The 25782-nt window shown below is 42.6% G+C and overlaps 1 long non-coding RNA gene across 1 annotated transcript in view; it reads left to right on the top strand.

The window, feature by feature from the left end:
* LOC309797313 overlaps positions 1-23956 on the top strand; it is a 694752-nt gene extending 670796 nt beyond the window's left edge. Inside the window, exon 2 of the long non-coding RNA XR_014292580.1 lies at positions 23703-23956. This is a non-coding gene — a long non-coding RNA (uncharacterized lncRNA). The remainder of the gene's footprint in view (positions 1-23702) is intronic.
* The last annotated feature ends 1826 nt before the right edge of the window (positions 23957-25782 follow it).

Here is a 25782-nt window from a genome sequence, read left to right as displayed (position 1 = left end):
ATTAGTGCTGTTGAGCAGCTTTTCATGTGCGTCTTGGCCATCTCTGTGTCTTCTTTGAAGAAACGTCTCTTTAGATCTTCTGCCCATTTTTGTATTGGGTTGTTTGTTTTTTTAATATTAAGCTGCATGAGCTGTTTATATATATTGGAGATTAAACCTTTGTCCATTGATTCGTTTGCAACGATTTTCGCCCATTCTGAGGGATGCCTTTTTCCATTCCCGTTTTTTTTAACAAAAAAAGGAAAGCAAGTAAAAGAAGCAGAACACTAATGTGCGTAAAATATGCCTTTTGAAACGGTCGTTTTGAAATATGGACGTGCTTTGAATATTTTGGTCGATATATGACCCCAGGATTTGTTTTCAGGGCAAGTGTGATTTACAGGCCTGCAATGATTTTGAATATCAATGGACCATTAGCGCTGGGATTAAAGCTGCTGTTGTGTGAAACGGCCACAAGGTGGCAGCAGTTCTCCCTTACCAAATCTGGTTAAGAGGGCAACAGAGCCTCAATGGAAGTCGTGTTCTAGATTGGAATTGAGAATGGAATGTGCCAGGAGAAAGACCCTCAAGTTTGTCTCACTACATCTTCTTCGTGTTTTTAATTTATTTTTTTATTTTTTATTACAGCAAGTTTGATTACAATGTTTGGCTTGTTGTAGTTGTGGAAGATGTGGTTCTTTTACACATATACAGATGTCTGATCTTCCTGGGATCCTTTTCCCATGTACGTTATGACAGAATGTTGAGTAGTCTTCTCTTGGTATTCCGTAGGTCTTTGGTGATTATATATGTCACCTGTGTTTGTATATATCTGTTAACCCCGATATCGTAATGAAACCAATCCTCACACCTTTCCATTGGTGAACCATAAGTTTGATTAATGAATCTGATTGCCCTTCTCCGTGGAAATATCTGCCCTGGTATCCATTTTTAGGTAACACCTATAAGTGATATGATACGATATGTGTCTTTCACTTTCTGACTTACTACAATTTGCGTGATTACCTCTAGACTCATCTACGGGGCTGCAAATGGCATTGTGTCTTTTTTTTCCTTGGCTTCTATTCTGCCTTAGCGAGGTCCATTTTCAACAATGTGATTCCCTGAGGGTTGTGGATTAGTTGACCTGGGCGCCTTACACTGCCGGCCGGCCCTCCCCAGGTGTGCCTGGTTGCGGTCAATATAAACAGTGCTCCAGGCAGCAATAGCCCCTGAAGCTGTGCCTGACTCCATATTCTCTGCCCCGTCAGCAGTCTCGGGGCTGTGCTGGTGGGAGGGAGTGAGGGGCCACAGCTTTGTGGGTGGCCCAGTGTGAGGGGGGCTCTGCTGGCCTTTCTGCAGGGGTGGCCAGCCTGCCACCTGTAAAGAAGAGGATGTGTCACCCATACCTTCCGCTGGAATTTCTCTAAGGACAGAGGGGAGGAAGGCAAAAAGCAGTGGGGGCCGGGACAGGAGGGGTATCTCAGGCAGGGCAATGGAAAGCTTCTGGAATATCGCCCGGGGCCAGGACCACCGTGGCTGGCCTGCAGGCACCAAGTTGGCCTGCGTGCTGTCGCTGGTGTGGCTCCGCGGCCCTTCCTCTAGGCTTTCAAGCCCTTGTACATATTCAGGTGTTTTACCTGGGAAGGGTGGGAACAGTTCAGCAGCAGCTGGCCTGGGGCTCAGCTCACGTTTACTCACAGATGCCTCGGCACGGTCCCCCAGCTTTGCAATGAGGACGCTCCTTGCGTGGGGGGTGGGTTGCTGGCTGTATGGGAGATGATTCCCAACCTCTGACCAATTTCAGAATTGTTTACCGCTGGAGAAAGTGCCCTGATAGGGTTTTCCTGTGTATAACTGGTGGGTTCAGTTTTTTTTTTTCTTTTATGGTTCAAGTTAGATTTTATTCCTCTTTTATGTATTTATAGATATAAGCATGGAAATAATTCATTCCTATAAATACATCTGTGTGAAGGGAAGAACTTTTTTCTGTTTTATTTTTAAATTTTATTTTTTTTAAATTTTGAAATTTAATTTTGTTTATTTTTTTATACAGCAGGTTATTATTAGTTATGTATTTTATGCATATACATGTATACAGGTCAATCCCAATCTCCCAACTCATCCCACCACCACCACCCCATGGCTTCCCACACTTGGTGTCCATACGTTTGTTCTCTACCTCTGTGTCTCTATTTCTTCCCTGCAAACCAGTTCATCTGTACCATTTTTTAGGTTCCACATATATGCATTTATATACAATATTTGTTTTCCTCTTTCTGACTTACTTCATTCTGTATGACAGTCACTAGATCCATCGATGTCTCTACAAATGACCCAGTTTCATTCCTCTTTATGGCCGAGTAATATTCCATTTTATATATGTACCACATCTTTATCCATTCATCTGTCTGTGGGCATTTACGTTGCTTCCATTACCTGGCTATTGTAAATAGTGCTGCAATGAACATTGTGGTGAATGTGCCTTTTTGATTTATGGTTTTCTCTGGGTGTATGCCCAGAAGTGGGATTGCTGGATCAGATGGTAATTCTATTTCTAGTTTTTTTTAAGGAAACTCCATACTGTTCTCCATAGTGACTGTATCAATTTACATTCCCACCAATAGTGGAAGAGGGCTCCTTTTGTCCACACCCTCCCCAGAATTTGTTGTTTGTAGATTTCCTGATGATGCCGATTCTAACAGGTGTGAGGTGATACCTCATTGTTGATTTGATTTGCATTTCTCTAATAATTAGTGCTGTTGAGCAGCTTTTCATGTGCGTCTTGGCCATCTCTGTGTCTTCTTTGAAGAAACGTCTCTTTAGATCTTCTGCCCATTTTTGTATTGGGTTGTTTGTTTTTTTAATATTAAGCTGCATGAGCTGTTTATATATATTGGAGATTAAACCTTTGTCCATTGATTCGTTTGCAACGATTTTCGCCCATTCTGAGGGATGCCTTTTTCCATTCCCGTTTTTTTTAACAAAAAAAGGAAAGAAAGAAAAAGAAGCAGAACACTAATGTGCGTAAAATATGCCTTTTGAAACGGTCGTTTTGAAATATGGACATGCTTTGAATATTTTGGTCGATATATGACCCCAGGATTTGTTTTCAGGGCAAGTGTGATTTACAGGCCTGCAATGATTTTGAATATCAATGGACCATAAGCGCTGGGATTAAAGCTGCTGTTGTGTGAAACGGCCACAAGGTGGCAGCAGTTCTCCCTTACCAAATCTGGTTAAGAGGGCAACAGAGCCTCAATGGAAGTCGTGTTCTAGATTGGAATTGAGAATGGAATGTGCCAGGAGAAAGACCCTCAAGTTTGTCTCACTACATCTTCTTCGTGTTTTTAATTTATTTTTTTATTTTTTATTACAGCAAGTTTGATTACAATGTTTGGCTTGTTGTAGTTGTGGAAGATGTGGTTCTTTTACACATATACAGATGTCTGATCTTCCTGGGATCCTTTTCCCATGTACGTTATGACATAATGTTGAGTAGTCTTCTCTTGGTATTCCGTAGGTCTTTGGTGATTATATATGTCACCTGTGTTTGTATATATCTGTTAACCCCGATATCGTAATGAAACCAATCCTCACACCTTTCCATTGGTGAACCATAAGTTTGATTAATGAATCTGTGATTGCCCTTCTCCGTGGAAATATCTGCCCTGGTATCCATTTTTAGGTAACACCTATAAGTGATATGATACGATATGTGTCTTTCACTTTCTGACTTACTACAATTTGCGTGATTACCTCTAGACTCATCTACGGGGCTGCAAATGGCATTGTGTCTTTTTTTTCCTTGGCTTCTATTCTGCCTTAGCGAGGTCCATTTTCAACAATGTGATTCCCTGAGGGTTGTGGATTAGTTGACCTGGGCGCCTTACCCTGCCGGCCAGCCCTCCCCAGGTGTGCCTGGTTGCGGTCAATATAAACAGTGCTCCAGGCAGCAATAGCCCCTGAAGCTGTGCCTGACTCCATATTCTCTGCCCCGTCAGCAGTCTCGGGGCTGTGCTGGTGGGAGGGAGTGAGGGGCCACAGCTTTGTGGGTGGCCCAGTGTGAGGGGGGCTCTGCTGGCCTTTCTGCAGGGGTGGCCAGCCTGCCACCTGTAAAGAAGAGGATGTGTCACCCATACCTTCCGCTGGAATTTCTCTAAGGACAGAGGGGAGGAAGGCAAAAAGCAGTGGGGGCCGGGACAGGAGGGGTATCTCAGGCAGGGCAATGGAAAGCTTCTGGAATATCGCCCGGGGCCAGGACCACCGTGGCTGGCCTGCAGGCACCAAGTTGGCCTGCGTGCTGTCGCTGGTGTGGCTCCGCGGCCCTTCCTCTAGGCTTTCAAGCCCTTGTACATATTCAGGTGTTTTACCTGGGAAGGGTGGGAACAGTTCAGCAGCAGCTGGCCTGGGGCTCAGCTCACGTTTACTCACAGATGCCTCGGCACGGTCCCCCAGCTTTGCAATGAGGACGCTCCTTGCGTGGGGGGTGGGTTGCTGGCTGTATGGGAGATGATTCCCAACCTCTGACCAATTTCAGAATTGTTTACCGCTGGAGAAAGTGCCCTGATAGGGTTTTCCTGTGTATAACTGGTGGGTTCAGTTTTTTTTTTTCTTTTATGGTTCAAGTTAGATTTTATTCCTCTTTTATGTATTTATAGATATAAGCATGGAAATAATTCATTCCTATAAATACATCTGTGTGAAGGGAAGAACTTTTTTCTGTTTTATTTTTAAATTTTATTTTTTTTAAATTTTGAAATTTAATTTTGTTTATTTTTTTATACAGCAGGTTATTATTAGTTATGTATTTTATGCATATACATGTATACAGGTCAATCCCAATCTCCCAACTCATCCCACCACCACCACCCCATCGCTTCCCACACTTGGTGTCCATACGTTTGTTCTCTACCTCTGTGTCTCTATTTCTTCCCTGCAAACCAGTTCATCTGTACCATTTTTTAGGTTCCACATATATGCATTTATATACAATATTTGTTTTCCTCTTTCTGACTTACTTCATTCTGTATGACAGTCACTAGATCCATCGATGTCTCTACAAATGACCCAGTTTCATTCCTCTTTATGGCCGAGTAATATTCCATTTTATATATGTACCACATCTTTATCCATTCATCTGTCTGTGGGCATTTACGTTGCTTCCATTACCTGGCTATTGTAAATAGTGCTGCAATGAACATTGTGGTGAATGTGCCTTTTTGATTTATGGTTTTCTCTGGGTGTATGCCCAGAAGTGGGATTGCTGGATCAGATGGTAATTCTATTTCTAGTTTTTTTTAAGGAAACTCCATACTGTTCTCCATAGTGACTGTATCAATTTACATTCCCACCAATAGTGGAAGAGGGCTCCTTTTGTCCACACCCTCCCCAGAATTTGTTGTTTGTAGATTTCCTGATGATGCCGATTCTAACAGGTGTGAGGTGATACCTCATTGTTGATTTGATTTGCATTTCTCTAATAATTAGTGCTGTTGAGCAGCTTTTCATGTGCGTCTTGGCCATCTCTGTGTCTTCTTTGAAGAAACGTCTCTTTAGATCTTCTGCCCATTTTTGTATTGGGTTGTTTGTTTTTTTAATATTAAGCTGCATGAGCTGTTTATATATATTGGAGATTAAACCTTTGTCCATTGATTCGTTTGCAACGATTTTCGCCCATTCTGAGGGATGCCTTTTTCCATTCCCGTTTTTTTTAACAAAAAAAGGAAAGCAAGTAAAAGAAGCAGAACACTAATGTGCGTAAAATATGCCTTTTGAAACGGTCGTTTTGAAATATGGACGTGCTTTGAATATTTTGGTCGATATATGACCCCAGGATTTGTTTTCAGGGCAAGTGTGATTTACAGGCCTGCAATGATTTTGAATATCAATGGACCATTAGCGCTGGGATTAAAGCTGCTGTTGTGTGAAACGGCCACAAGGTGGCAGCAGTTCTCCCTTACCAAATCTGGTTAAGAGGGCAACAGAGCCTCAATGGAAGTCGTGTTCTAGATTGGAATTGAGAATGGAATGTGCCAGGAGAAAGACCCTCAAGTTTGTCTCACTACATCTTCTTCGTGTTTTTAATTTATTTTTTTATTTTTTATTACAGCAAGTTTGATTACAATGTTTGGCTTGTTGTAGTTGTGGAAGATGTGGTTCTTTTACACATATACAGATGTCTGATCTTCCTGGGATCCTTTTCCCATGTACGTTATGACAGAATGTTGAGTAGTCTTCTCTTGGTTTTCCGTAGGTCTTTGGTGATTATATATGTCACCTGTGTTTGTATATATCTGTTAACCCCGATATCGTAATGAAACCAATCCTCACACCTTTCCATTGGTGAACCATAAGTTTGATTAATGAATCTGATTGCCCTTCTCCGTGGAAATATCTGCCCTGGTATCCATTTTTAGGTAACACCTATAAGTGATATGATACGATATGTGTCTTTCACTTTCTGACTTACTACAATTTGCGTGATTACCTCTAGACTCATCTACGGGGCTGCAAATGGCATTGTGTCTTTTTTTTCCTTGGCTTCTATTCTGCCTTAGCGAGGTCCATTTTCAACAATGTGATTCCCTGAGGGTTGTGGATTAGTTGACCTGGGCGCCTTACACTGCCGGCCGGCCCTCCCCAGGTGTGCCTGGTTGCGGTCAATATAAACAGTGCTCCAGGCAGCAATAGCCCCTGAAGCTGTGCCTGACTCCATATTCTCTGCCCCGTCAGCAGTCTCGGGGCTGTGCTGGTGGGAGGGAGTGAGGGGCCACAGCTTTGTGGGTGGCCCAGTGTGAGGGGGGCTCTGCTGGCCTTTCTGCAGGGGTGGCCAGCCTGCCACCTGTAAAGAAGAGGATGTGTCACCCATACCTTCCGCTGGAATTTCTCTAAGGACAGAGGGGAGGAAGGCAAAAAGCAGTGGGGGCCGGGACAGGAGGGGTATCTCAGGCAGGGCAATGGAAAGCTTCTGGAATATCGCCCGGGGCCAGGACCACCGTGGCTGGCCTGCAGGCACCAAGTTGGCCTGCGTGCTGTCGCTGGTGTGGCTCCGCGGCCCTTCCTCTAGGCTTTCAAGCCCTTGTACATATTCAGGTGTTTTACCTGGGAAGGGTGGGAACAGTTCAGCAGCAGCTGGCCTGGGGCTCAGCTCACGTTTACTCACAGATGCCTCGGCACGGTCCCCCAGCTTTGCAATGAGGACGCTCCTTGCGTGGGGGGTGGGTTGCTGGCTGTATGGGAGATGATTCCCAACCTCTGACCAATTTCAGAATTGTTTACCGCTGGAGAAAGTGCCCTGATAGGGTTTTCCTGTGTATAACTGGTGGGTTCAGTTTTTTTTTTTCTTTTATGGTTCAAGTTAGATTTTATTCCTCTTTTATGTATTTATAGATATAAGCATGGAAATAATTCATTCCTATAAATACATCTGTGTGAAGGGAAGAACTTTTTTCTGTTTTATTTTTAAATTTTATTTTTTTTAAATTTTGAAATTTAATTTTGTTTATTTTTTTATACAGCAGGTTATTATTAGTTATGTATTTTATGCATATACATGTATACAGGTCAATCCCAATCTCCCAACTCATCCCACCACCACCACCCCATCGCTTCCCACACTTGGTGTCCATACGTTTGTTCTCTACCTCTGTGTCTCTATTTCTTCCCTGCAAACCAGTTCATCTGTACCATTTTTTAGGTTCCACATATATGCATTTATATACAATATTTGTTTTCCTCTTTCTGACTTACTTCATTCTGTATGACAGTCACTAGATCCATCGATGTCTCTACAAATGACCCAGTTTCATTCCTCTTTATGGCCGAGTAATATTCCATTTTATATATGTACCACATCTTTATCCATTCATCTGTCTGTGGGCATTTACGTTGCTTCCATTACCTGGCTATTGTAAATAGTGCTGCAATGAACATTGTGGTGAATGTGCCTTTTTGATTTATGGTTTTCTCTGGGTGTATGCCCAGAAGTGGGATTGCTGGATCAGATGGTAATTCTATTTCTAGTTTTTTTTAAGGAAACTCCATACTGTTCTCCATAGTGACTGTATCAATTTACATTCCCACCAATAGTGGAAGAGGGCTCCTTTTGTCCACACCCTCCCCAGAATTTGTTGTTTGTAGATTTCCTGATGATGCCGATTCTAACAGGTGTGAGGTGATACCTCATTGTTGATTTGATTTGCATTTCTCTAATAATTAGTGCTGTTGAGCAGCTTTTCATGTGCGTCTTGGCCATCTCTGTGTCTTCTTTGAAGAAACGTCTCTTTAGATCTTCTGCCCATTTTTGTATTGGGTTGTTTGTTTTTTTAATATTAAGCTGCATGAGCTGTTTATATATATTGGAGATTAAACCTTTGTCCATTGATTCGTTTGCAACGATTTTCGCCCATTCTGAGGGATGCCTTTTTCCATTCCCGTTTTTTTTAACAAAAAAAGGAAAGAAAGAAAAAGAAGCAGAACACTAATGTGCGTAAAATATGCCTTTTGAAACGGTCGTTTTGAAATATGGACGTGCTTTGAATATTTTGGTCGATATATGACCCCAGGATTTGTTTTCAGGGCAAGTGTGATTTACAGGCCTGCAATGATTTTGAATATCAATGGACCATTAGCGCTGGGATTAAAGCTGCTGTTGTGTGAAACGGCCACAAGGTGGCAGCAGTTCTCCCTTACCAAATCTGGTTAAGAGGGCAACAGAGCCTCAATGGAAGTCGTGTTCTAGATTGGAATTGAGAATGGAATGTGCCAGGAGAAAGCCCCTCAAGTTTGTCTCACTACATCTTCTTCGTGTTTTTAATTTATTTTTTTATTTTTTATTACAGCAAGTTTGATTACAATGTTTGGCTTGTTGTAGTTGTGGAAGATGTGGTTCTTTTACACATATACAGATGTCTGATCTTCCTGGGATCCTTTTCCCATGTACGTTATGACAGAATGTTGAGTAGTCTTCTCTTGGTATTCCGTAGGTCTTTGGTGATTATATATGTCACCTGTGTTTGTATATATCTGTTAACCCCGATATCGTAATGAAACCAATCCTCACACCTTTCCATTGGTGAACCATAAGTTTGATTAATGAATCTGATTGCCCTTCTCCGTGGAAATATCTGCCCTGGTATCCATTTTTAGGTAACACCTATAAGTGATATGATACGATATGTGTCTTTCACTTTCTGACTTACTACAATTTGCATGATTACCTCTAGACTCATCTACGGGGCTGCAAATGGCATTGTGTCTTTTTTTTCCTTGGCTTCTATTCTGCCTTAGCGAGGTCCATTTTCAACAATGTGATTCCCTGAGGGTTGTGGATTAGTTGACCTGGGCGCCTTACACTGCCGGCCGGCCCTCCCCAGGTGTGCCTGGTTGCGGTCAATATAAACAGTGCTCCAGGCAGCAATAGCCCCTGAAGCTGTGCCTGACTCCATATTCTCTGCCCCGTCAGCAGTCTCGGGGCTGTGCTGGTGGGAGGGAGTGAGGGGCCACAGCTTTGTGGGTGGCCCAGTGTGAGGGGGGCTCTGCTGGCCTTTCTGCAGGGGTGGCCAGCCTGCCACCTGTAAAGAAGAGGATGTGTCACCCATACCTTCCGCTGGAATTTCTCTAAGGACAGAGGGGAGGAAGGCAAAAAGCAGTGGGGGCCGGGACAGGAGGGGTATCTCAGGCAGGGCAATGGAAAGCTTCTGGAATATCGCCCGGGGCCAGGACCACCGTGGCTGGCCTGCAGGCACCAAGTTGGCCTGCGTGCTGTCGCTGGTGTGGCTCCGCGGCCCTTCCTCTAGGCTTTCAAGCCCTTGTACATATTCAGGTGTTTTACCTGGGAAGGGTGGGAACAGTTCAGCAGCAGCTGGCCTGGGGCTCAGCTCACGTTTACTCACAGATGCCTCGGCACGGTCCCCCAGCTTTGCAATGAGGACGCTCCTTGCGTGGGGGGTGGGTTGCTGGCTGTATGGGAGATGATTCCCAACCTCTGACCAATTTCAGAATTGTTTACCGCTGGAGAAAGTGCCCTGATAGGGTTTTCCTGTGTATAACTGGTGGGTTCAGTTTTTTTTTTTCTTTTATGGTTCAAGTTAGATTTTATTCCTCTTTTATGTATTTATAGATATAAGCATGGAAATAATTCATTCCTATAAATACATCTGTGTGAAGGGAAGAACTTTTTTCTGTTTTATTTTTAAATTTTATTTTTTTTAAATTTTGAAATTTAATTTTGTTTATTTTTTTATACAGCAGGTTATTATTAGTTATGTATTTTATGCATATACATGTATACAGGTCAATCCCAATCTCCCAACTCATCCCACCACCACCACCCCATCGCTTCCCACACTTGGTGTCCATACGTTTGTTCTCTACCTCTGTGTCTCTATTTCTTCCCTGCAAACCAGTTCATCTGTACCATTTTTTAGGTTCCACATATATGCATTTATATACAATATTTGTTTTCCTCTTTCTGACTTACTTCATTCTGTATGACAGTCACTAGATCCATCGATGTCTCTACAAATGACCCAGTTTCATTCCTCTTTATGGCCGAGTAATATTCCATTTTATATATGTACCACATCTTTATCCATTCATCTGTCTGTGGGCATTTACGTTGCTTCCATTACCTGGCTATTGTAAATAGTGCTGCAATGAACATTGTGGTGAATGTGCCTTTTTGATTTATGGTTTTCTCTGGGTGTATGCCCAGAAGTGGGATTGCTGGATCAGATGGTAATTCTATTTCTAGTTTTTTTTAAGGAAACTCCATACTGTTCTCCATAGTGACTGTATCAATTTACATTCCCACCAATAGTGGAAGAGGGCTCCTTTTGTCCACACCCTCCCCAGAATTTGTTGTTTGTAGATTTCCTGATGATGCCGATTCTAACAGGTGTGAGGTGATACCTCATTGTTGATTTGATTTGCATTTCTCTAATAATTAGTGCTGTTGAGCAGCTTTTCATGTGCGTCTTGGCCATCTCTGTGTCTTCTTTGAAGAAACGTCTCTTTAGATCTTCTGCCCATTTTTGTATTGGGTTGTTTGTTTTTTTAATATTAAGCTGCATGAGCTGTTTATATATATTGGAGATTAAACCTTTGTCCATTGATTCGTTTGCAACGATTTTCGCCCATTCTGAGGGATGCCTTTTTCCATTCCCGTTTTTTTTAACAAAAAAAGGAAAGCAAGTAAAAGAAGCAGAACACTAATGTGCGTAAAATATGCCTTTTGAAACGGTCGTTTTGAAATATGGACGTGCTTTGAATATTTTGGTCGATATATGACCCCAGGATTTGTTTTCAGGGCAAGTGTGATTTACAGGCCTGCAATGATTTTGAATATCAATGGACCATTAGCGCTGGGATTAAAGCTGCTGTTGTGTGAAACGGCCACAAGGTGGCAGCAGTTCTCCCTTACCAAATCTGGTTAAGAGGGCAACAGAGCCTCAATGGAAGTCGTGTTCTAGATTGGAATTGAGAATGGAATGTGCCAGGAGAAAGACCCTCAAGTTTGTCTCACTACATCTTCTTCGTGTTTTTAATTTATTTTTTTATTTTTTATTACAGCAAGTTTGATTACAATGTTTGGCTTGTTGTAGTTGTGGAAGATGTGGTTCTTTTACACATATACAGATGTCTGATCTTCCTGGGATCCTTTTCCCATGTACGTTATGACAGAATGTTGAGTAGTCTTCTCTTGGTATTCCGTAGGTCTTTGGTGATTATATATGTCACCTGTGTTTGTATATATCTGTTAACCCCGATATCGTAATGAAACCAATCCTCACACCTTTCCATTGGTGAACCATAAGTTTGATTAATGAATCTGATTGCCCTTCTCCGTGGAAATATCTGCCCTGGTATCCATTTTTAGGTAACACCTATAAGTGATATGATACGATATGTGTCTTTCACTTTCTGACTTACTACAATTTGCGTGATTACCTCTAGACTCATCTACGGGGCTGCAAATGGCATTGTGTCTTTTTTTTCCTTGGCTTCTATTCTGCCTTAGCGAGGTCCATTTTCAACAATGTGATTCCCTGAGGGTTGTGGATTAGTTGACCTGGGCGCCTTACACTGCCGGCCGGCCCTCCCCAGGTGTGCCTGGTTGCGGTCAATATAAACAGTGCTCCAGGCAGCAATAGCCCCTGAAGCTGTGCCTGACTCCATATTCTCTGCCCCGTCAGCAGTCTCGGGGCTGTGCTGGTGGGAGGGAGTGAGGGGCCACAGCTTTGTGGGTGGCCCAGTGTGAGGGGGGCTCTGCTGGCCTTTCTGCAGGGGTGGCCAGCCTGCCACCTGTAAAGAAGAGGATGTGTCACCCATACCTTCCGCTGGAATTTCTCTAAGGACAGAGGGGAGGAAGGCAAAAAGCAGTGGGGGCCGGGACAGGAGGGGTATCTCAGGCAGGGCAATGGAAAGCTTCTGGAATATCGCCCGGGGCCAGGACCACCGTGGCTGGCCTGCAGGCACCAAGTTGGCCTGCGTGCTGTCGCTGGTGTGGCTCCGCGGCCCTTCCTCTAGGCTTTCAAGCCCTTGTACATATTCAGGTGTTTTACCTGGGAAGGGTGGGAACAGTTCAGCAGCAGCTGGCCTGGGGCTCAGCTCACGTTTACTCACAGATGCCTCGGCACGGTCCCCCAGCTTTGCAATGAGGACGCTCCTTGCGTGGGGGGTGGGTTGCTGGCTGTATGGGAGATGATTCCCAACCTCTGACCAATTTCAGAATTGTTTACCACTGGAGAAAGTGCCCTGATAGGGTTTTCCTGTGTATAACTGGTGGGTTCAGTTTTTTTTTTTCTTTTATGGTTCAAGTTAGATTTTATTCCTCTTTTATGTATTTATAGATATAAGCATGGAAATAATTCATTCCTATAAATACATCTGTGTGAAGGGAAGAACTTTTTTCTGTTTTATTTTTAAATTTTATTTTTTTTAAATTTTGAAATTTAATTTTGTTTATTTTTTTATACAGCAGGTTATTATTAGTTATGTATTTTATGCATATACATGTATACAGGTCAATCCCAATCTCCCAACTCATCCCACCACCACCACCCCATCGCTTCCCACACTTGGTGTCCATACGTTTGTTCTCTACCTCTGTGTCTCTATTTCTTCCCTGCAAACCAGTTCATCTGTACCATTTTTTAGGTTCCACATATATGCATTTATATACAATATTTGTTTTCCTCTTTCTGACTTACTTCATTCTGTATGACAGTCACTAGATCCATCGATGTCTCTACAAATGACCCAGTTTCATTCCTCTTTATGGCCGAGTAATATTCCATTTTATATATGTACCACATCTTTATCCATTCATCTGTCTGTGGGCATTTACGTTGCTTCCATTACCTGGCTATTGTAAATAGTGCTGCAATGAACATTGTGGTGAATGTGCCTTTTTGATTTATGGTTTTCTCTGGGTGTATGCCCAGAAGTGGGATTGCTGGATCAGATGGTAATTCTATTTCTAGTTTTTTTTAAGGAAACTCCATACTGTTCTCCATAGTGACTGTATCAATTTACATTCCCACCAATAGTGGAAGAGGGCTCCTTTTGTCCACACCCTCCCCAGAATTTGTTGTTTGTAGATTTCCTGATGATGCCGATTCTAACAGGTGTGAGGTGATACCTCATTGTTGATTTGATTTGCATTTCTCTAATAATTAGTGCTGTTGAGCAGCTTTTCATGTGCGTCTTGGCCATCTCTGTGTCTTCTTTGAAGAAACGTCTCTTTAGATCTTCTGCCCATTTTTGTATTGGGTTGTTTGTTTTTTTAATATTAAGCTGCATGAGCTGTTTATATATATTGGAGATTAAACCTTTGTCCATTGATTCGTTTGCAACGATTTTCGCCCATTCTGAGGGATGCCTTTTTCCATTCCCGTTTTTTTTAACAAAAAAAGGAAAGAAAGAAAAAGAAGCAGAACACTAATGTGCGTAAAATATGCCTTTTGAAACGGTCGTTTTGAAATATGGACGTGCTTTGAATATTTTGGTCGATATATGACCCCAGGATTTGTTTTCAGGGCAAGTGTGATTTACAGGCCTGCAATGATTTTGAATATCAATGGACCATTAGCGCTGGGATTAAAGCTGCTGTTGTGTGAAACGGCCACAAGGTGGCAGCAGTTCTCCCTTACCAAATCTGGTTAAGAGGGCAACAGAGCCTCAATGGAAGTCGTGTTCTAGATTGGAATTGAGAATGGAATGTGCCAGGAGAAAGCCCCTCAAGTTTGTCTCACTACATCTTCTTCGTGTTTTTAATTTATTTTTTTATTTTTTATTACAGCAAGTTTGATTACAATGTTTGGCTTGTTGTAGTTGTGGAAGATGTGGTTCTTTTACACATATACAGATGTCTGATCTTCCTGGGATCCTTTTCCCATGTACGTTATGACAGAATGTTGAGTAGTCTTCTCTTGGTATTCCGTAGGTCTTTGGTGATTATATATGTCACCTGTGTTTGTATATATCTGTTAACCCCGATATCGTAATGAAACCAATCCTCACACCTTTCCATTGGTGAACCATAAGTTTGATTAATGAATCTGATTGCCCTTCTCCGTGGAAATATCTGCCCTGGTATCCATTTTTAGGTAACACCTATAAGTGATATGATACGATATGTGTCTTTCACTTTCTGACTTACTACAATTTGCATGATTACCTCTAGACTCATCTACGGGGCTGCAAATGGCATTGTGTCTTTTTTTTCCTTGGCTTCTATTCTGCCTTAGCGAGGTCCATTTTCAACAATGTGATTCCCTGAGGGTTGTGGATTAGTTGACCTGGGCGCCTTACACTGCCGGCCGGCCCTCCCCAGGTGTGCCTGGTTGCGGTCAATATAAACAGTGCTCCAGGCAGCAATAGCCCCTGAAGCTGTGCCTGACTCCATATTCTCTGCCCCGTCAGCAGTCTCGGGGCTGTGCTGGTGGGAGGGAGTGAGGGGCCACAGCTTTGTGGGTGGCCCAGTGTGAGGGGGGCTCTGCTGGCCTTTCTGCAGGGGTGGCCAGCCTGCCACCTGTAAAGAAGAGGATGTGTCACCCATACCTTCCGCTGGAATTTCTCTAAGGACAGAGGGGAGGAAGGCAAAAAGCAGTGGGGGCCGGGACAGGAGGGGTATCTCAGGCAGGGCAATGGAAAGCTTCTGGAATATCGCCCGGGGCCAGGACCACCGTGGCTGGCCTGCAGGCACCAAGTTGGCCTGCGTGCTGTCGCTGGTGTGGCTCCGCGGCCCTTCCTCTAGGCTTTCAAGCCCTTGTACATATTCAGGTGTTTTACCTGGGAAGGGTGGGAACAGTTCAGCAGCAGCTGGCCTGGGGCTCAGCTCACGTTTACTCACAGATGCCTCGGCACGGTCCCCCAGCTTTGCAATGAGGACGCTCCTTGCGTGGGGGGTGGGTTGCTGGCTGTATGGGAGATGATTCCCAACCTCTGACCAATTTCAGAATTGTTTACCGCTGGAGAAAGTGCCCTGATAGGGTTTTCCTGTGTATAACTGGTGGGTTCAGTTTTTTTTTTTCTTTTATGGTTCAAGTTAGATTTTATTCCTCTTTTATGTATTTATAGATATAAGCATGGAAATAATTCATTCCTATAAATACATCTGTGTGAAGGGAAGAACTTTTTTCTGTTTTATTTTTAAATTTTATTTTTTTTAAATTTTGAAATTTAATTTTGTTTATTTTTTTATACAGCAGGTTATTATTAGTTATGTATTTTATGCATATACATGTATACAGGTCAATCCCAATCTCCCAACTCATCCCACCACCACCACCCCATCGCTTCCCACACTTGGTGTCCATACGTTTGTTCTCTACCTCTGTGTCTCTATTTCTTCCCTGCAAACCAGTTCATCTGTACCATTTTTTAGGTTCCACATATATGCATTTATATACAATATTTGTTTTCCTCTTTCTGACTTACTTCATTCTGTATGACAGTCACTAGATCCATCGATGTCTCTACAAATGACCCAGTTTCATTCCTCTTTATGGCCGAGTAATATTCCATTTTATATATGTACCACATCTTTATCCATTCATCTGTCTGTGGGCATTTACGTTGCTTCCATTACCTGGCTATTGTAAATAGTGCTGCAATGAACATTGTGGTGAATGTGCCTTTTTGATTTATGGTTTTCTCTGGGTGTATGCCCAGAAGTGGGATTGCTGGATCAGATGGTAATTCTATTTCTAGTTTTTTTTAAGGAAACTCCATACTGTTCTCCATAGTGACTGTATCAATTTACATTCCCACCAATAGTGGAAGAGGGCTCCTTTTGTCCACACCCTCCCCAGAATTTGTTGTTTGTAGATTTCCTGATGATGCCGATTCTAACAGGTGTGAGGTGATACCTCATTGTTGATTTGATTTGCATTTCTCTAATAATTAGTGCTGTTGAGCAGCTTTTCATGTGCGTCTTGGCCATCTCTGTGTCTTCTTTGAAGAAACGTCTCTTTAGATCTTCTGCCCATTTTTGTATTGGGTTGTTTGTTTTTTTAATATTAAGCTGCATGAGCTGTTTATATATATTGGAGATTAAACCTTTGTCCATTGATTCGTTTGCAACGATTTTCGCCCATTCTGAGGGATGCCTTTTTCCATTCCCGTTTTTTTTAACAAAAAAAGGAAAGCAAGTAAAAGAAGCAGAACACTAATGTGCGTAAAATATGCCTTTTGAAACGGTCGTTTTGAAATATGGACGTGCTTTGAATATTTTGGTCGATATATGACCCCAGGATTTGTTTTCAGGGCAAGTGTGATTTACAGGCCTGCAATGATTTTGAATATCAATGGACCATTAGCGCTGGGATTAAAGCTGCTGTTGTGTGAAACGGCCACAAGGTGGCAGCAGTTCTCCCTTACCAAATCTGGTTAAGAGGGCAACAGAGCCTCAATGGAAGTCGTGTTCTAGATTGGAATTGAGAATGGAATGTGCCAGGAGAAAGCCCCTCAAGTTTGTCTCACTACATCTTCTTCGTGTTTTTAATTTATTTTTTTATTTTTTATTACAGCAAGTTTGATTACAATGTTTGGCTTGTTGTAGTTGTGGAAGATGTGGTTCTTTTACACATATACAGATGTCTGATCTTCCTGGGATCCTTTTCCCATGTACGTTATGACAGAATGTTGAGTAGTCTTCTCTTGGTATTCCGTAGGTCTTTGGTGATTATATATGTCACCTGTGTTTGTATATATCTGTTAACCCCGATATCGTAATGAAACCAATCCTCACACCTTTCCATTGGTGAACCATAAGTTTGATTAATGAATCTGATTGCCCTTCTCCGTGGAAATATCTGCCCTGGTATCCATTTTTAGGTAACACCTATAAGTGATATGATACGATATGTGTCTTTCACTTTCTGACTTACTACAATTTGCGTGATTACCTCTAGACTCATCTACGGGGCTGCAAATGGCATTGTGTCTTTTTTTTCCTTGGCTTCTATTCTGCCTTAGCGAGGTCCATTTTCAACAATGTGATTCCCTGAGGGTTGTGGATTAGTTGACCTGGGCGCCTTACACTGCCGGCCGGCCCTCCCCAGGTGTGCCTGGTTGCGGTCAATATAAACAGTGCTCCAGGCAGCAATAGCCCCTGAAGCTGTGCCTGACTCCATATTCTCTGCCCCGTCAGCAGTCTCGGGGCTGTGCTGGTGGGAGGGAGTGAGGGGCCACAGCTTTGTGGGTGGCCCAGTGTGAGGGGGGCTCTGCTGGCCTTTCTGCAGGGGTGGCCAGCCTGCCACCTGTAAAGAAGAGGATGTGTCACCCATACCTTCCGCTGGAATTTCTCTAAGGACAGAGGGGAGGAAGGCAAAAAGCAGTGGGGGCCGGGACAGGAGGGGTATCTCAGGCAGGGCAATGGAAAGCTTCTGGAATATCGCCCGGGGCCAGGACCACCGTGGCTGGCCTGCAGGCACCAAGTTGGCCTGCGTGCTGTCGCTGGTGTGGCTCCGCGGCCCTTCCTCTAGGCTTTCAAGCCCTTGTACATATTCAGGTGTTTTACCTGGGAAGGGTGGGAACAGTTCAGCAGCAGCTGGCCTGGGGCTCAGCTCACGTTTACTCACAGATGCCTCGGCACGGTCCCCCAGCTTTGCAATGAGGACGCTCCTTGCGTGGGGGGTGGGTTGCTGGCTGTATGGGAGATGATTCCCAACCTCTGACCAATTTCAGAATTGTTTACCGCTGGAGAAAGTGCCCTGATAGGGTTTTCCTGTGTATAACTGGTGGGTTCAGTTTTTTTTTTTCTTTTATGGTTCAAGTTAGATTTTATTCCTCTTTTATGTATTTATAGATATAAGCATGGAAATAATTCATTCCTATAAATACATCTGTGTGAAGGGAAGAACTTTTTTCTGTTTTATTTTTAAATTTTATTTTTTTTAAATTTTGAAATTTAATTTTGTTTATTTTTTTATACAGCAGGTTATTATTAGTTATGTATTTTATGCATATACATGTATACAGGTCAATCCCAATCTCCCAACTCATCCCACCACCACCACCCCATCGCTTCCCACACTTGGTGTCCATACGTTTGTTCTCTACCTCTGTGTCTCTATTTCTTCCCTGCAAACCAGTTCATCTGTACCATTTTTTAGGTTCCACATATATGCATTTATATACAATATTTGTTTTCCTCTTTCTGACTTACTTCATTCTGTATGACAGTCACTAGATCCATCGATGTCTCTACAAATGACCCAGTTTCATTCCTCTTTATGGCCGAGTAATATTCCATTTTATATATGTACCACATCTTTATCCATTCATCTGTCTGTGGGCATTTACGTTGCTTCCATTACCTGGCTATTGTAAATAGTGCTGCAATGAACATTGTGGTGAATGTGCCTTTTTGATTTATGGTTTTCTCTGGGTGTATGCCCAGAAGTGGGATTGCTGGATCAGATGGTAATTCTATTTCTAGTTTTTTTTAAGGAAACTCCATACTGTTCTCCATAGTGACTGTATCAATTTACATTCCCACCAATAGTGGAAGAGGGCTCCTTTTGTCCACACCCTCCCCAGAATTTGTTGTTTGTAGATTTCCTGATGATGCCGATTCTAACAGGTGTGAGGTGATACCTCATTGTTGATTTGATTTGCATTTCTCTAATAATTAGTGCTGTTGAGCAGCTTTTCATGTGCGTCTTGGCCATCTCTGTGTCTTCTTTGAAGAAACGTCTCTTTAGATCTTCTGCCCATTTTTGTATTGGGTTGTTTGTTTTTTTAATATTAAGCTGCATGAGCTGTTTATATATATTGGAGATTAAACCTTTGTCCATTGATTCGTTTGCAACGATTTTCGCCCATTCTGAGGGATGCCTTTTTCCATTCCCGTTTTTTTTAACAAAAAAAGGAAAGCAAGTAAAAGAAGCAGAACACTAATGTGCGTAAAATATGCCTTTTGAAACGGTCGTTTTGAAATATGGACGTGCTTTGAATATTTTGGTCGATATATGACCCCAGGATTTGTTTTCAGGGCAAGTGTGATTTACAGGCCTGCAATGATTTTGAATATCAATGGACCATTAGCGCTGGGATTAAAGCTGCTGTTGTGTGAAACGGCCACAAGGTGGCAGCAGTTCTCCCTTACCAAATCTGGTTAAGAGGGCAACAGAGCCTCAATGGAAGTCGTGTTCTAGATTGGAATTGAGAATGGAATGTGCCAGGAGAAAGCCCCTCAAGTTTGTCTCACTACATCTTCTTCGTGTTTTTAATTTATTTTTTTATTTTTTATTACAGCAAGTTTGATTACAATGTTTGGCTTGTTGTAGTTGTGGAAGATGTGGTTCTTTTACACATATACAGATGTCTGATCTTCCTGGGATCCTTTTCCCATGTACGTTATGACAGAATGTTGAGTAGTCTTCTCTTGGTATTCCGTAGGTCTTTGGTGATTATATATGTCACCTGTGTTTGTATATATCTGTTAACCCCGATATCGTAATGAAACCAATCCTCACACCTTTCCATTGGTGAACCATAAGTTTGATTAATGAATCTGATTGCCCTTCTCCGTGGAAATATCTGCCCTGGTATCCATTTTTAGGTAACACCTATAAGTGATATGATACGATATGTGTCTTTCACTTTCTGACTTACTACAATTTGCGTGATTACCTCTAGACTCATCTACGGGGCTGCAAATGGCATTGTGTCTTTTTTTTCCTTGGCTTCTATTCTGCCTTAGCGAGGTCCATTTTCAACAATGTGATTCCCTGAGGGTTGTGGATTAGTTGACCTGGGCGCCTTACACTGCCGGCCGGCCCTCCCCAGGTGTGCCTGGTTGCGGTCAATATAAACAGTGCTCCAGGCAGCAATAGCCCCTGAAGCTGTGCCTGACTCCATATTCTCTGCCCCGTCAGCAGTCTCGGGGCTGTGCTGGTGGGAGGGAGTGAGGGGCCACAGCTTTGTGGGTGGCCCAGTGTGAGGGGGGCTCTGCTGGCCTTTCTGCAGGGGTGGCCAGCCTGCCACCTGTAAAGAAGAGGATGTGTCACCCATACCTTCCGCTGGAATTTCTCTAAGGACAGAGGGGAGGAAGGCAAAAAGCAGTGGGGGCCGGGACAGGAGGGGTATCTCAGGCAGGGCAATGGAAAGCTTCTGGAATATCGCCCGGGGCCAGGACCACCGTGGCTGGCCTGCAGGCACCAAGTTGGCCTGCGTGCTGTCGCTGGTGTGGCTCCGCGGCCCTTCCTCTAGGCTTTCAAGCCCTTGTACATATTCAGGTGTTTTACCTGGGAAGGGTGGGAACAGTTCAGCAGCAGCTGGCCTGGGGCTCAGCTCACGTTTACTCACAGATGCCTCGGCACGGTCCCCCAGCTTTGCAATGAGGACGCTCCTTGCGTGGGGGGTGGGTTGCTGGCTGTATGGGAGATGATTCCCAACCTCTGACCAATTTCAGAATTGTTTACCGCTGGAGAAAGTGCCCTGATAGGGTTTTCCTGTGTATAACTGGTGGGTTCAGTTTTTTTTTTTCTTTTATGGTTCAAGTTAGATTTTATTCCTCTTTTATGTATTTATAGATATAAGCATGGAAATAATTCATTCCTATAAATACATCTGTGTGAAGGGAAGAACTTTTTTCTGTTTTATTTTTAAATTTTATTTTTTTTAAATTTTGAAATTTAATTTTGTTTATTTTTTTATACAGCAGGTTATTATTAGTTATGTATTTTATGCATATACATGTATACAGGTCAATCCCAATCTCCCAACTCATCCCACCACCACCACCCCATGGCTTCCCACACTTGGTGTCCATACGTTTGTTCTCTACCTCTGTGTCTCTATTTCTTCCCTGCAAACCAGTTCATCTGTACCATTTTTTAGGTTCCACATATATGCATTTATATACAATATTTGTTTTCCTCTTTCTGACTTACTTCATTCTGTATGACAGTCACTAGATCCATCGATGTCTCTACAAATGACCCAGTTTCATTCCTCTTTATGGCCGAGTAATATTCCATTTTATATATGTACCACATCTTTATCCATTCATCTGTCTGTGGGCATTTACGTTGCTTCCATTACCTGGCTATTGTAAATAGTGCTGCAATGAACATTGTGGTGAATGTGCCTTTTTGATTTATGGTTTTCTCTGGGTGTATGCCCAGAAGTGGGATTGCTGGATCAGATGGTAATTCTATTTCTAGTTTTTTTTAAGGAAACTCCATACTGTTCTCCATAGTGACTGTATCAATTTACATTCCCACCAATAGTGGAAGAGGGCTCCTTTTGTCCACACCCTCCCCAGAATTTGTTGTTTGTAGATTTCCTGATGATGCCGATTCTAACAGGTGTGAGGTGATACCTCATTGTTGATTTGATTTGCATTTCTCTAATAATTAGTGCTGTTGAGCAGCTTTTCATGTGCGTCTTGGCCATCTCTGTGTCTTCTTTGAAGAAACGTCTCTTTAGATCTTCTGCCCATTTTTGTATTGGGTTGTTTGTTTTTTTAATATTAAGCTGCATGAGCTGTTTATATATATTGGAGATTAAACCTTTGTCCATTGATTCGTTTGCAACGATTTTCGCCCATTCTGAGGGATGCCTTTTTCCATTCCCGTTTTTTTTAACAAAAAAAGGAAAGAAAGAAAAAGAAGCAGAACACTAATGTGCGTAAAATATGCCTTTTGAAACGGTCGTTTTGAAATATGGACATGCTTTGAATATTTTGGTCGATATATGACCCCAGGATTTGTTTTCAGGGCAAGTGTGATTTACAGGCCTGCAATGATTTTGAATATCAATGGACCATAAGCGCTGGGATTAAAGCTGCTGTTGTGTGAAACGGCCACAAGGTGGCAGCAGTTCTCCCTTACCAAATCTGGTTAAGAGGGCAACAGAGCCTCAATGGAAGTCGTGTTCTAGATTGGAATTGAGAATGGAATGTGCCAGGAGAAAGACCCTCAAGTTTGTCTCACTACATCTTCTTCGTGTTTTTAATTTATTTTTTTATTTTTTATTACAGCAAGTTTGATTACAATGTTTGGCTTGTTGTAGTTGTGGAAGATGTGGTTCTTTTACACATATACAGATGTCTGATCTTCCTGGGATCCTTTTCCCATGTACGTTATGACAGAATGTTGAGTAGTCTTCTCTTGGTATTCCGTAGGTCTTTGGTGATTATATATGTCACCTGTGTTTGTATATATCTGTTAACCCCGATATCGTAATGAAACCAATCCTCACACCTTTCCATTGGTGAACCATAAGTTTGATTAATGAATCTGTGATTGCCCTTCTCCGTGGAAATATCTGCTCTGGTATCCATTTTTAGGTAACACCTATAAGTGATATGATACGATATGTGTCTTTTATTTTCTGACTTACTACAAGTCACGTGATTACCTGTAGACTCATCTACAGGGCTGCAAATGGCATTGTGTCCTTTTTTTCCTTGGCATCTATTCTGCCTTAGCAAGGTCCATTTTCAACAATGTGATTCCCTGAGGGATGTGGATTAGCTGACCTGGGCAGCCTTACCCTGCCCGCCGGCCCTCCCCAGGTGTGCCTGTTTGAGGTCAATATAAACAGCGCTCCAGGCAGCAATAGCCCCTGAAGCTGTGCCTGAATCCATATTCTCTGCCCAATCAGCAGTCTCGGGGCTGTGCTGGTAGGAGGGCGTGAGGGGCCACAGCTTTGTGGGTGGCCCGGTGTGATGGGGGCTCTGCTGGCCTTTCTGAAGGGGTTGCCAGGCTGCCACCTGTAAAGAAGAGGATGTGTCACCCATACCTTCCGCTGGAATTTCTCTACGGACAGAGGTGAGGAAGGAAAAAAGCAGTGGGGGACGGAACAGTAGGGGTATCTCAGGCAGGGCAATGGAAAGCTTCCGGAAGAGCGCCCGGGGCCAGGACCACCCTGGCTGTCCTGCAGGCACCAAGTTGGCCTGCGTGCTGTCACTGGTGTGGCTCCGCGGCCCTTCTTCTAGGCTTTCAATCCCTTGTACATATTCAAGTGTTTCACCTGGGAAGGGTGGGAACAGTTCAGCAGCAGCTGGACTGGGGCTCAGCTCACGTTCACCCACAGATGCGTGGGCACAGTCCCCCATCTTTGCAGTGAGGATGCTCCTTGCGTGGGGGGTGAGTTGCTGGCTGTATGGGTGATGGTTTCCCACCTGTGACCAAGTTCAGAATTGTTTACGGCTGGAGCAAGTGCCCTGATAGGGTTTTCCTCTATATAACTCGTGGGTTCAGGTTTTTTTTATCTTTTTTGGTTCAAGTTAGATTTTATTCCTCTTTTATGTATTTATAGATAAAAGCATGGAAATAATTCATTCATATAAATACATCTGTGTGAATGGAAGAACTTTTTTCTGTTTTATTTTTAAATTTTATATTTAAAATTTTTGAAATTTAATTTTATTTATTTTTTTATACAGCAGGTTATTATTAGTTATCTATTGTATGCATATACATGTATACAGGTCAATCCCAATCTCCCAACTCATCCCACCACCACCACCTCATTGCTTCCCCCACATGGTGTTCATACATTTGTTCTCTACCTCTGTGTCTCTATTTCTGCCCTGCAAACCAGTTCTTCTGTACCATTATTCTAGGTTCCACATATAGGCATTAATATAAAATATTTGTTTTTATCTTTCTGAATTACTTCACTCTGTATGACAGTCTCTAGATCCATCAACTTCTCTAAAAATGACCCAGTTTCATTCCATTTAATGGCTGAGTAATATTCCGTTTTATATATGGACCACATCTTTATCCATTCATCTGTCTGTGGGCATTTAGGTTGTTTCCATTACCTGGCTTTTGTAAATAGTGCTGCAATGAACATTGTGGTGAATGTGTCTTTTTGATTTATGGTTTTCTATGGGTATATGCCCAGAAGTGGGATTGCTGGATCCTATGGTAATTCTCTTTTTAGTTTTTTAAAGTAACCTCCATATTTTTCTCCATAGAGACTGTATCAATTTACATTCCCACCAATAGTTGAAGAGAGTTCCTTTGGTGCACACCCTCCCCAGAATTTATGGTTTGTAGATTTTCTGATGATGCCGATTCTAATAGGTGTGAGGCCATACGTCATTGTAGTTTTGATTTGCATTTCTCTAATTATTAGTGATGTTGAGCAGCTTTTCATGTGCGTCTTGGCCATCTCTGTCTTCTTTGAAGAAATGCCTACTTAGATCTTCTGCCCATTTTTGTATTGGGTTGTTTTATTAATATTCAGCTGCATGTGCTGTTTATATATATTGGAGATTAAACCTCTGTCCATTGATTCGTTTGCAACGATTTTCGCCCATTCTGAGGGTTGCCTTTTTCCATTCCCGTATTTTTAACAAAGAAAGAAAGAAAGCAAAAGAAGCAGAACACTAATGTGCGTAAAATATGCCTCTTGAAACTGTCGTTTTGAAATATGGACGTCTTTTGAATTTTTTGGTCGATATATGACCCCAGGATTTGTTTTCAGGGCAGGTGTCATTTACAGGCCTGCAATGATTTTGAATATCAACTGACCATTAGCGCTGGGATTAAAGCTGCTATTGTGTGAAACGGCCACAAGGTGGCAGCAGTTCTCCCTTACCAAATCTGGTTACTAGGACAGCAGAGCCTCAATGGAAGTCGCGTTCTAGATTGTAATTTAGAATGGAATGTGCCAGGAAAAAGCCCCTCAAGTTTGCCTCAGTACTTCTTGTTCGTGTTTTTAATTTATTTATTTTTATTTTTTATTACAGCAAGTTTGATTACAACGTTTGGCTTGTTGTACGTGTGGAAGTTGTGTTTCTTTTACACATATATATATATGTCTCTTCTTCCTGGGATCCTTTTCCCATGTACGTTATGACAGAATGTTGAGTAGTCTTCTCTTGGTATTCCATAGGTCTTTGGTGATTATATATTTCACCTGTGTTTGTTTATGTCTGTTAACCCGAATATCGTAATGTATTGAATCCTCACACCTTTCCATTGGTGAAACATAAGTTTGTTTAATGAATCTGTGATTGACCTTCTCCGTGGAAATATCTGCCCTGGTATCAATTTTTAGGTAACACCTATAAGTGATATGATACAATATGTGTCTTTCACTTTCTAACTTACTACAAATCACGTGATTACCTCTAGATTCATCTATGGTGCTGCAAATGGCATTGCGTTCTTTTTTTCCTTGGCTAATATTCTGTCTTAGCGAGGTCCATTTTCTGCAATGTGATGCCCTGAGGGCTGAGGATTAGCTGACCTGGGCAGCCTGACCCTGTCGGCAAGCCCTACCCAGGTGTGCCTGTGTTGAGGTCAATAGAAACAGCGCTCCAGG

Source organism: Mesoplodon mirus (genome assembly GCF_964341445.2).
Source record: "Mesoplodon mirus genome assembly, contig: HAP1_SCAFFOLD_76, whole genome shotgun sequence".
In the NCBI taxonomy this organism is placed as follows: Eukaryota; Metazoa; Chordata; class Mammalia; order Artiodactyla; family Ziphiidae; genus Mesoplodon; species Mesoplodon mirus.
Note: the sequence above shows the minus strand (reverse complement) of the source record. Positions and strands in the feature narration are given on the sequence as shown.